This window comes from Crocuta crocuta, unplaced genomic scaffold, assembly GCF_008692635.1.
Source record: "Crocuta crocuta isolate KB4526 unplaced genomic scaffold, BGI_CrCroc_1.0 scaffold475, whole genome shotgun sequence".
NCBI classification, from domain to species: Eukaryota; Metazoa; Chordata; class Mammalia; order Carnivora; family Hyaenidae; genus Crocuta; species Crocuta crocuta.
Window position 1 is genome coordinate 1,946,764 of NW_027529518.1, and position 8,632 is coordinate 1,955,395.

Here is an 8,632-nt window from a genome sequence, read left to right on the forward strand (position 1 = left end):
CTTTATGCTGTCATTCTGTGTTCATTTCTTAGTGATCTGAGTTCAGGGACACATTGTACCTCACTGGTTTACGTTTCGTGCAGGCGTGTATGTGTGCATGTGTGTATTTAATAGCACATGCCTAATACACAGTTAAACCTTTTAATTATCCAAAGATTAGCCACAGAACTCAAAAGATCAAATCACCACTCCTCCGCAGGTGGTGGGATTTTTCTGACCCAACTACAAGCAGACTTTTGTTCAAGAGGAGCTTAACTGTTATGGAGCACTTATTATTCACTTAGCGCTATCATAGGTACTTCACATCTGTGGTCTCATTTTATCTTGTCACAGCCTTATAAGATCAAAAACTAAACAATGGGAGAAATTGAGTAATTTACCTGATGTACAGGGTTAGTGAATGTCAGAGCCAGATTTAGCCCCAAATCACTGGATTCCTTTCCAGCTCCCTTTTCCATATTTCAGTGGCAAAAAAGCTATAATATCTCATGAGCCTGGTGTTTAGGATTCCAACTCCTGCTTCCTTTCCCTCTTACCCTCTCACACCGTGGCTTCCCTAAGGTCCAGATTATCATCCAGTAGCAAAAAATATGGTAAAAAGATTCTTCTGCTTTTTAGTGAATAAAATGTTCTTTAATTGTCTTTGTAAGCATGGAGCTATTTGAGAAATTCAGAAGAACCTAAAACTAGTAGGTGAGGTGACCTTTGGTTTATCTGTGCCAATTTTCCTTGTTGCTTCCCCTAAATGAGACCAATATTTAAAAATTGATTACATGTTGCTATTTGATTATGAAGCTTGAAATCAAGATACATTTAGCATTTAGTAATATAAAGCATAAGGCACTCTATTTCCATAGTGACAGAATATATGTTACATAAACATTTAAAATGAAACCAAGTAGGAAGTGAATTCAATGGGAAAATAGAAATATTCCAATCTGGGTACTGATTGAATGGAAAATTAACTTATTTTCAGCAACTTAATGGTCTGATAGGCATCTTTTTATTTTTAATTTTTAAACATTTAAAAAAGATACTTGAGGGGGGAGGGAGAACATGAGCGAGGGAGGGACAGAGAAAGAGAAAGAGAGAGAATCCCAAGCAGGCTCTGTGCTGTCAGTGCAAAGCCTGACACGAGGCTCAGTCTCACACTGTGAGATTATGACCTGAGCTGAAATCAAGATTCACACACTCAACCAACTGAACCACCTGGCCACCCCTGTTAGATATCTTAAATTGCATATTTCTTTATATGTATTCTTTAACCATGACTTCTTTTTAGCTATTGAACTCATTAACCTTTTGGGGAGGAGGATGCTTGGAAGTAAATCCCTGATACCGTTTTGCCCATAAACACACAGTATGAATCTCTGAGGACTTTTTTTCTTACGTAATCACAGTGCCATCATTACATCTAACAAAATTAAGTTATTCTTTAATATCATCTAATAACTAGTCCATTTTAAAATTTTTATTCTCAAAAGTATCTGTTTTGACTGATCAGACATGTTTCAATCAAGATCTCTCAGGTCTCTTTTATTTAAAACAGCCTTTTACTCCTGTTTTTGTTCTGAGCCACTTATTTTTTGAAGAAACGAGGCCATTTGTCATGTAGACTGCCCCACATTCTGATTCTGCTTCCATGTGATGTTGTCTAATATGTTCTTTTATTTCCTGTATTTCCTATAAACTGATTTGAATAAATTTTCTTTCACATTTAAATAAGCACACACACCAAATCAGTATTAGGTTCTGGGTCAACATTTAAGTAGATATGTGGTTTAAGCTGCCCCTTTCCTAGTAGTCAGTTAATGGATAATTTTTTCTTGACTGGGGTTATTAGCTTTTTTCTAGGTATTAGAGAGCTTGAGAAAATGAAGCTGGAAGTTAATTTTCTGTTTCCCCTCAGTTTTATTGAGGTGTAACTTACACATAACATTGTGTAAGTGTAAGATGCACAAGGTAATGATTTGATATAGGTATTTATTGTGAGNGCACACAGTGTGAGCAGGGGAGGGGCAGAGAGGGAGGGAGACACAGACTCTGAAGCAGGCTCCAGGCTCCCATCTGTCAGCACAGAGCCCAACTCAGGGCTGGAATTCACAGACTGAGAGATCATGACCTGAGCCAAAGTCGGACACTTAACGGACTGAGCCACCCAGGCGCCTGCAGGAACTATTCTTTTTATGTAATTTTTCCTTTCCTAATAACAACTGCGTTTATGTTTCAAGAGGTTTGGAAGCACTCGGCTTTTAGTTCCCTATACCAAAGCCCTAAATGTAAGTAACCGCCCTGCTGAAATAGTTTGTATTCATTTTCTAAGGTTGCCACAACAAAGTACCACATGCAGAGGGGCTTACACAGCACAAATGTATTTTCTCACCACTCTGGAGGCTACAAGTCTGAGATCAAGGTGTTGACAGGATTGGCTTCTGAGTGCTGTGAGAGAAGGATCTGTTCCAGGCCTCTCTCCTTGGCTTGTAAATAGCCATCTTCATGTTCACATGGAGTTTTCCCTACACATTTGTCTGTCTCCAAATCTCTCCTTTTTCTTTTTTCTTTTTAGTCTTTTATTTATTTATTTTAATGTTTTTCAATTTTTTTTTGATGTTTTATTTATTTCTAGGAGAGAGAGAGAGACAGCGTGAGTAGGGAAGGGTCAGAGAGAGAGGGAGTCACATACTGAAACAGGCTCCAGGCTCTGAGCTGGCAGCACAGAGCCTGACGCGGGGCTCGAACCCACGAACCGCGAGATCATGACCTAAGCGAAAGTCGGACACTTAACCGACTAAGCCACCCAGGCGCCCCTCTTTTATTTATTTTTGACAGAGACAGAGACAGAGACAGAGTGTAAGCAGGGGAGGGGCAGAGAGAGAGGGGGAGACACAGAATTCGAAGCAGGCTCCAGGCTCTGAGCTAGCTGTCAGCACAGAGCCCGACATGGGGCTCAAACATGAACTGTGAGATCATGACCTGAGCTGAAGTCGGACACTTAACTGACTGAGCCACCCAGGCACCCCGAAATCTCTCCTTTTTCTAAGGACATAGTGGATTAGGGCCCACCCTCATAACCTCATCCTAACTTGATTATCTCTGCAAATACTCTTATCTCCAAATAAAGTCACAGTCTGAGGCACTGGGGGTTAGGACTTCAACATATGGATTTTAGGGGGACACTGTTCCACCCATAAGAGTTTGTTCATGGTGTATGGTGCTGTAATTTTACATTTATTTCCTGACTTGTTAAATAGGATATAAAATCATTGATACCCAGTAAGAACTTGACTTTTTCTGCAGTGCCTTGAGTAATATCACTTTAATTACCTACTTGCTTCCTACCTCTGCATTTCTAGCATCTCTCCTGTTTATATCTTCACACATGTAAACTTTAGCACCACATATTATAGTCTTTGTTTTATCTTACCTGGTTTGGATAAATTAAGCTGCATTTAGACACAAATGTAAGGGAAATTTATGAGAGGAAGCCATTTAAAACATTATGCCAACTGGAGCAGAGGGCATGATTTAAACAGGGACAATTTCAGTATCACAGTTTCACAGTTTGTTTTATGGACTTGGCTACCATTTCTAGCCTAGGAAAGCAGTGGCATTAGATTTTGTTCCGTGTTTTTCGGTCTTCCTTGGAACCTACTAAGTACCTAGTCTTTTTTATGAAGAGATGTTCTTTAAGGGAATAGCCTAACTTGTTTTAAAAGAAATTTAATTTGACCTTAACTCCCAAATCGTTTCATTCTTTCAGCAAACATTGTTAAGCACTGTGCAGACACGGGGCAACTAAAATCTTTCAGACATACTCACCTTCTGAGAGCACAGTGGGTAGCTTTCTTTTTCCATTTTTACCTTGGATCCTAAAAAGCTGAAAACTAAGTTCTGTGCTCAAGTGCAACAACTCTCCTTAACCTGGGTTTCTAGCATACAGCACTCTGTCCTTCACGTATATGTGGCTCTTGACTTTTTGTTTTTAATATTTATTTACTTTTGGGAGAGCGTGAAAAGGGAACAGAGGATATGAAGCGGGCTTTGGACTGACAGGCTGATAGCATCCAGCCCGATATGGGGCTCGAACTCACGAACCGTGAGATCATGACCTGAGCCGAAGTCAGATACTCAACCAACTGAACCACCCAGGCGCCCCTCTTGACTTTTTATCCTTATTTTAACAATCATACTTAATTATAAGCATCTAATATCCATTTTGGAAACAGGCAAGATATAAATGATTAAAGAGTCAACTTGCTTTTACTAACAACCCTCAGAATAGCTGATGTTAGGTAATGCTCCAACTTCGAACGGAACAGTGAGCAAAATCCTGTCCTTCTTTGGGAAAAACTTCTCTTGTTCATTGAGTAAATTACAAAATACTTTGAGCTTCTCACTACGGGAAAACTACGTAAGTATTAGGTGGAAGGCCTATACTAACTTTACATTTTGTTGAAAAGATTTACTGTTATCCCATTGTTTTAAAAGACTGACTTCTTAAACTTCCTTTCCCCATTTCCCTCATTTTCCATAATGACATCAAAAGAACTCAAAGCTCTAGTTTCACCTTCAGTTCTTCCTTATTTTTCTACCTAATCTAATTAGGGCACCTAATCCTATTAATTCTTCCTTGACAACATCCTCTCTGTTCCCACTTCCTTCTGTCCCTTGGGTCCAGATTACTGTAAAAATATTCTAAGAGATTTCCTATCTGTGTCAGTTTAATCCAACTTCCACAACCAACACCAAGATAACTTCTCTAAGACATCATTTTCACCTTTTCCTCCCCTGTGTAGAAAGTTATAATGCTTCCCATTACCTATTGAATAGGAATAAGTATAGCTAGGTTGTAGTGAGCACTTACTCACATAGGCTGCCTGGCACTGTGATAAGAACTGTACAAACACTTCATTATCCTCAATTTGTGTTATCATCTTCATATGGACAAAGAGACCGAGGCCAAGGTTAAGTCACTTGCCTAGGATTGACAGGTAAAAAGTTACAGAGCCCAGGGGTACCTGGGTGGCTCAGTCGGTTAAGCGTCCAACTTCGGCTCAGGTCATGATCTCGTGGTTTGTGGGTTCGAGCCCCGTGTCAGGCTCCTTGCTAACAGCTAGCTCAGAGCCTGGAGCCTGCTTTGGATTCTGTGACTCCCTCTCTCTCTGACCCTCCCCTGCTCACGNTGACCCAGTTCTATTTGGCTCCAAAGCCTGTGGTCCTAACAATTATGCTATTCTGCACAAACTCTTTAAGTTCAGACCCTTCGGTTATTTAAGATCTGAGAAGTCTGGCCCTATTTTACCTCTCCAGTTTTAGCTCTCATCGCTTCTCAGTACAAACTCTGTTTCAGCAGGTTAGTGTCACTACCCTCAGACCTGCCATGTTCATTCCCTCCTCTACGCTTATGTTTACATGATTCCTTCTGCGTGGAGCACCTTCCCCTCCACCCTCTGCTTGTCCAGATTTTAAACCACTTTCAGAGCCTAGGTCAAATTTTCATTCACACAGTTCACGCCACTCTTCTAGTCCAGACTACCCATCACATGTATTGTTTATGTAGACAGTAATATTTAAGCTCTTTTGATCATACACTGCATCAGGTAAAATGTGGTAGCACGTCCTTCCAATACATGTAAACTGTATTTACATCATGGACGTATACTACCAAGCTGGTATATAATGTGAATCATAGAATAGATGCAGAATACAAATATAACAAGGACGAGAGAAAGATAAAATAATGTTTTTAGGACATTTTAAACTGTATTTTATTAACTATGGGTCATTATTGAGAAGAATATGGATCCATATTTCTAGTAGTCTTCATGATCTCAAATTCTTGTGGCCAGCTCCTTGATAGAGACTAGCTCAGCTTTGTGTTTTCACAAGAAGGTGGCCGATGATGTGCTGGGCTAGGAGGAGTACAGATGCCACCTTTGTCATCTCCCTGTTGCTCGCTTAGACTTGTATTATGAATTTTCTGTCCAACATTTCTTTATAGAAATCTTGTTAAGATACTTGTCTATTTTGTGGAACTCAGTTTAATTAAAACTAGATAATATATCCATATGGCCACCTAACTTGCAATTACTTATAATTAGCTAAGCCCCCCACCCCCCCAGACGCTGTTTTTTTGCAAGATCTTTGGACCCTATGGGCTGAGTGAGAGCACCTGTGTCAGTCTGTATATCTAATATTAGCAAACCTTCATTTCTTATTATCTTAGATTTAAAATGTATAAATTGAACTTTTTTTTTGCTTCTCAGTGCATCACCTTGTACACTTCCTGGGCTATGCTCATGCTTGCTTTGGAAAGAACCAACTTGATGTATATAAAACTTGTCTCTCAAATATGATTCTAGGTCATTTTAGGGAAAGCTCATCTGCTTATTTCATGGTCCCCGTATTTGGCATCATACTTGCCCAGCACTATCCTAGGTACTTTATGATGTATTATATGTTTTTAAGAAGACCAGGATACATTCGAACTGTAGGATTTTTTTTAAAAGCCATTTTAACTATTTTTAAGAGTACAAGTCTGTGGCATTAAGTAATTCACCTTTTTGGGCAACCATCATCACTTTTCATTTCTAGAATTTTTCATCATGCCAGACAGAAACTGCATACCCATTCAGCAATAACTTCTATTTAACCTTTTCTTCTGTAACCTCTATTCTGCTTTCTATCTCTACGATGATTTGACTACTCTAGGTACCACATATAAGTGGAACCACAAAATATTTGTTCTTTGGTGTTTATTTCACCTAACATGTTTACAGTATTCATCCATGTTGTATGTAACGTGTGTCAGAACTTCATTCCTTTTTATGGCTAAACGATACTCCATTGCGTTTATATCACATTTTTTACTCCATTCATCTGGTGGTGGACACTGGATTGTCTCCAACTTTTGGCTATTGTAGACAGTGCTGCTATGAACACTGGTGTACAAGTGTCTGTTTGAGTCCCTCTTTTCAATACTTTTGCGTATATACATAGGAGCAGGATTGTTGGGTAATATGGTAAGTCAGTGTTTAACTTTTTGAGAAACTGTCAAAGTGTCTTCTACGGAGTTTGCACCATTTTACATTCCCACCAGCGATGTTTAAGAGTTCTAATTTCTCCACATTCCAACCAACACTTGTTATTTTCCACATTTTTAAGTAATAGCTATTCTGGGACAGCTGAGTGGCTCAGTTGGTTAGGCATCTGCGTCTTAATTTTGGCTCAGGTCATGATCCCGAGGTTGTGGGATCAAGCCCCACATTGGGCTCCATACTAAACATGGAGCTTGCTTAAGGTTCTCTCTCTTTCTCTCCCTCTCTCTCTCTCTCCCTCCCTCTCTCTGTCTCTCTCTCTCCCTCTCTCTCTCTCTCTCCCCCCCACACACACACTCCCTCTCTCCCTCCCTCCCTCTCCTCCCTCCCTCCCTCTCTCTCTCCCCCTCTGTCCCTTTCCTCTGCTCATGTTCTCTCACTCTCAAATAAGCAAACAAATAAATACTATCCTAATGAGTGTGAAGTGCCAGCTCTTTGCAGTTTTGAATTGAGTTTCCCTAATGACAAATGTTGAACATTTTTCACATCCTTATTGACCATTTATTTTAATTTTTTTAGTGTTTATTTATTTTTGAGAGAGAGAGAGAGAAGGGCAGAGAGAGAGGGAGACACAGAACCGAAAGCAGGCTCCAGGCTCCAAGCCGTCAGCACGGAGCCCAATGTGGCTTGAACTCAAGAACCTTGAGATCACGACCTGAGCCGAAGTCGGAGGCTCAACTGACTGAGCCACCCAGGGGCCCCACTTACTGAACATTTATGTATCTTTTTTGGGAAATGACCATTTGTGTATCTTCTTTGGGAAATATCTGTTCAAGTCCTTTGCCCCTATTTTAATTTGTTGTTTGTTTTGTTGTTGTTGAGTTGTAAGTGTTCTTTATATATTCTGGATATTAATCCCTTAGCAAATACAAGATTTGCAAATATGTCTGCCAATTCTGTGATTCTTTTCACTTTCTTGATAGTGTCTTTTGATGCACAAAAGTTTTAAGTTTTCATGAAGTCCAATTTTTCTGTTTTTTTTCTTTTGTTACCTGTGCTTTTGGTGTTACATCTGCGAAATCATTATCAAATCCAGTTCATGAGGCTTTTACCCTCTGTTTTCATATAAGAGTTTTATAGTTTTAGGTCTTACATTTAGGTCTTCATTTCAACTTAATTTTTATATATGGTGTAAGGAATGGTTTCAACTTCATTCTTTTGCATGCAGGTGTTCAGTTTTCTTAGCACCGTTTGTTGAAAAGACCGTCCTTTTCCCATTGAATAGTTTGGCACCCTTGTCGAAAATCAACATATATCGGAGCATTCGTTTCTGGGCTTTCTATTCTGCTCCTTTGGCCTATATGTCTGTCTTTATGCTAGTACCACACTGGTTTTGATTACTATAGCTTTGTAGCAAGTTTTGAAATCAGGAAGTGTGAATCCTCCATGTTTAGTCTTCTTTTTCAAGATTGTTCTGGAGTTGCATTGCATCTGTAGATCACTTTGGATAGTATTGCCATCTTAACAATATTAATTTTTCTAATCCGTAAACACTGAATATCTTTCCATATGTGTGTTATTTTTAAAAATATTTA

General features: G+C 39.4%; 1 protein-coding gene across 3 annotated transcripts in view; it reads left to right on the forward strand.

The window, feature by feature from the left end:
* The window catches only part of LOC144228920 (PPP2R1A-PPP2R2A-interacting phosphatase regulator 1-like), an 88,183-nt gene that overhangs the window by 21,024 nt on the left and 58,527 nt on the right, over positions 1-8,632 (forward strand). The window lies entirely within an intron of this gene.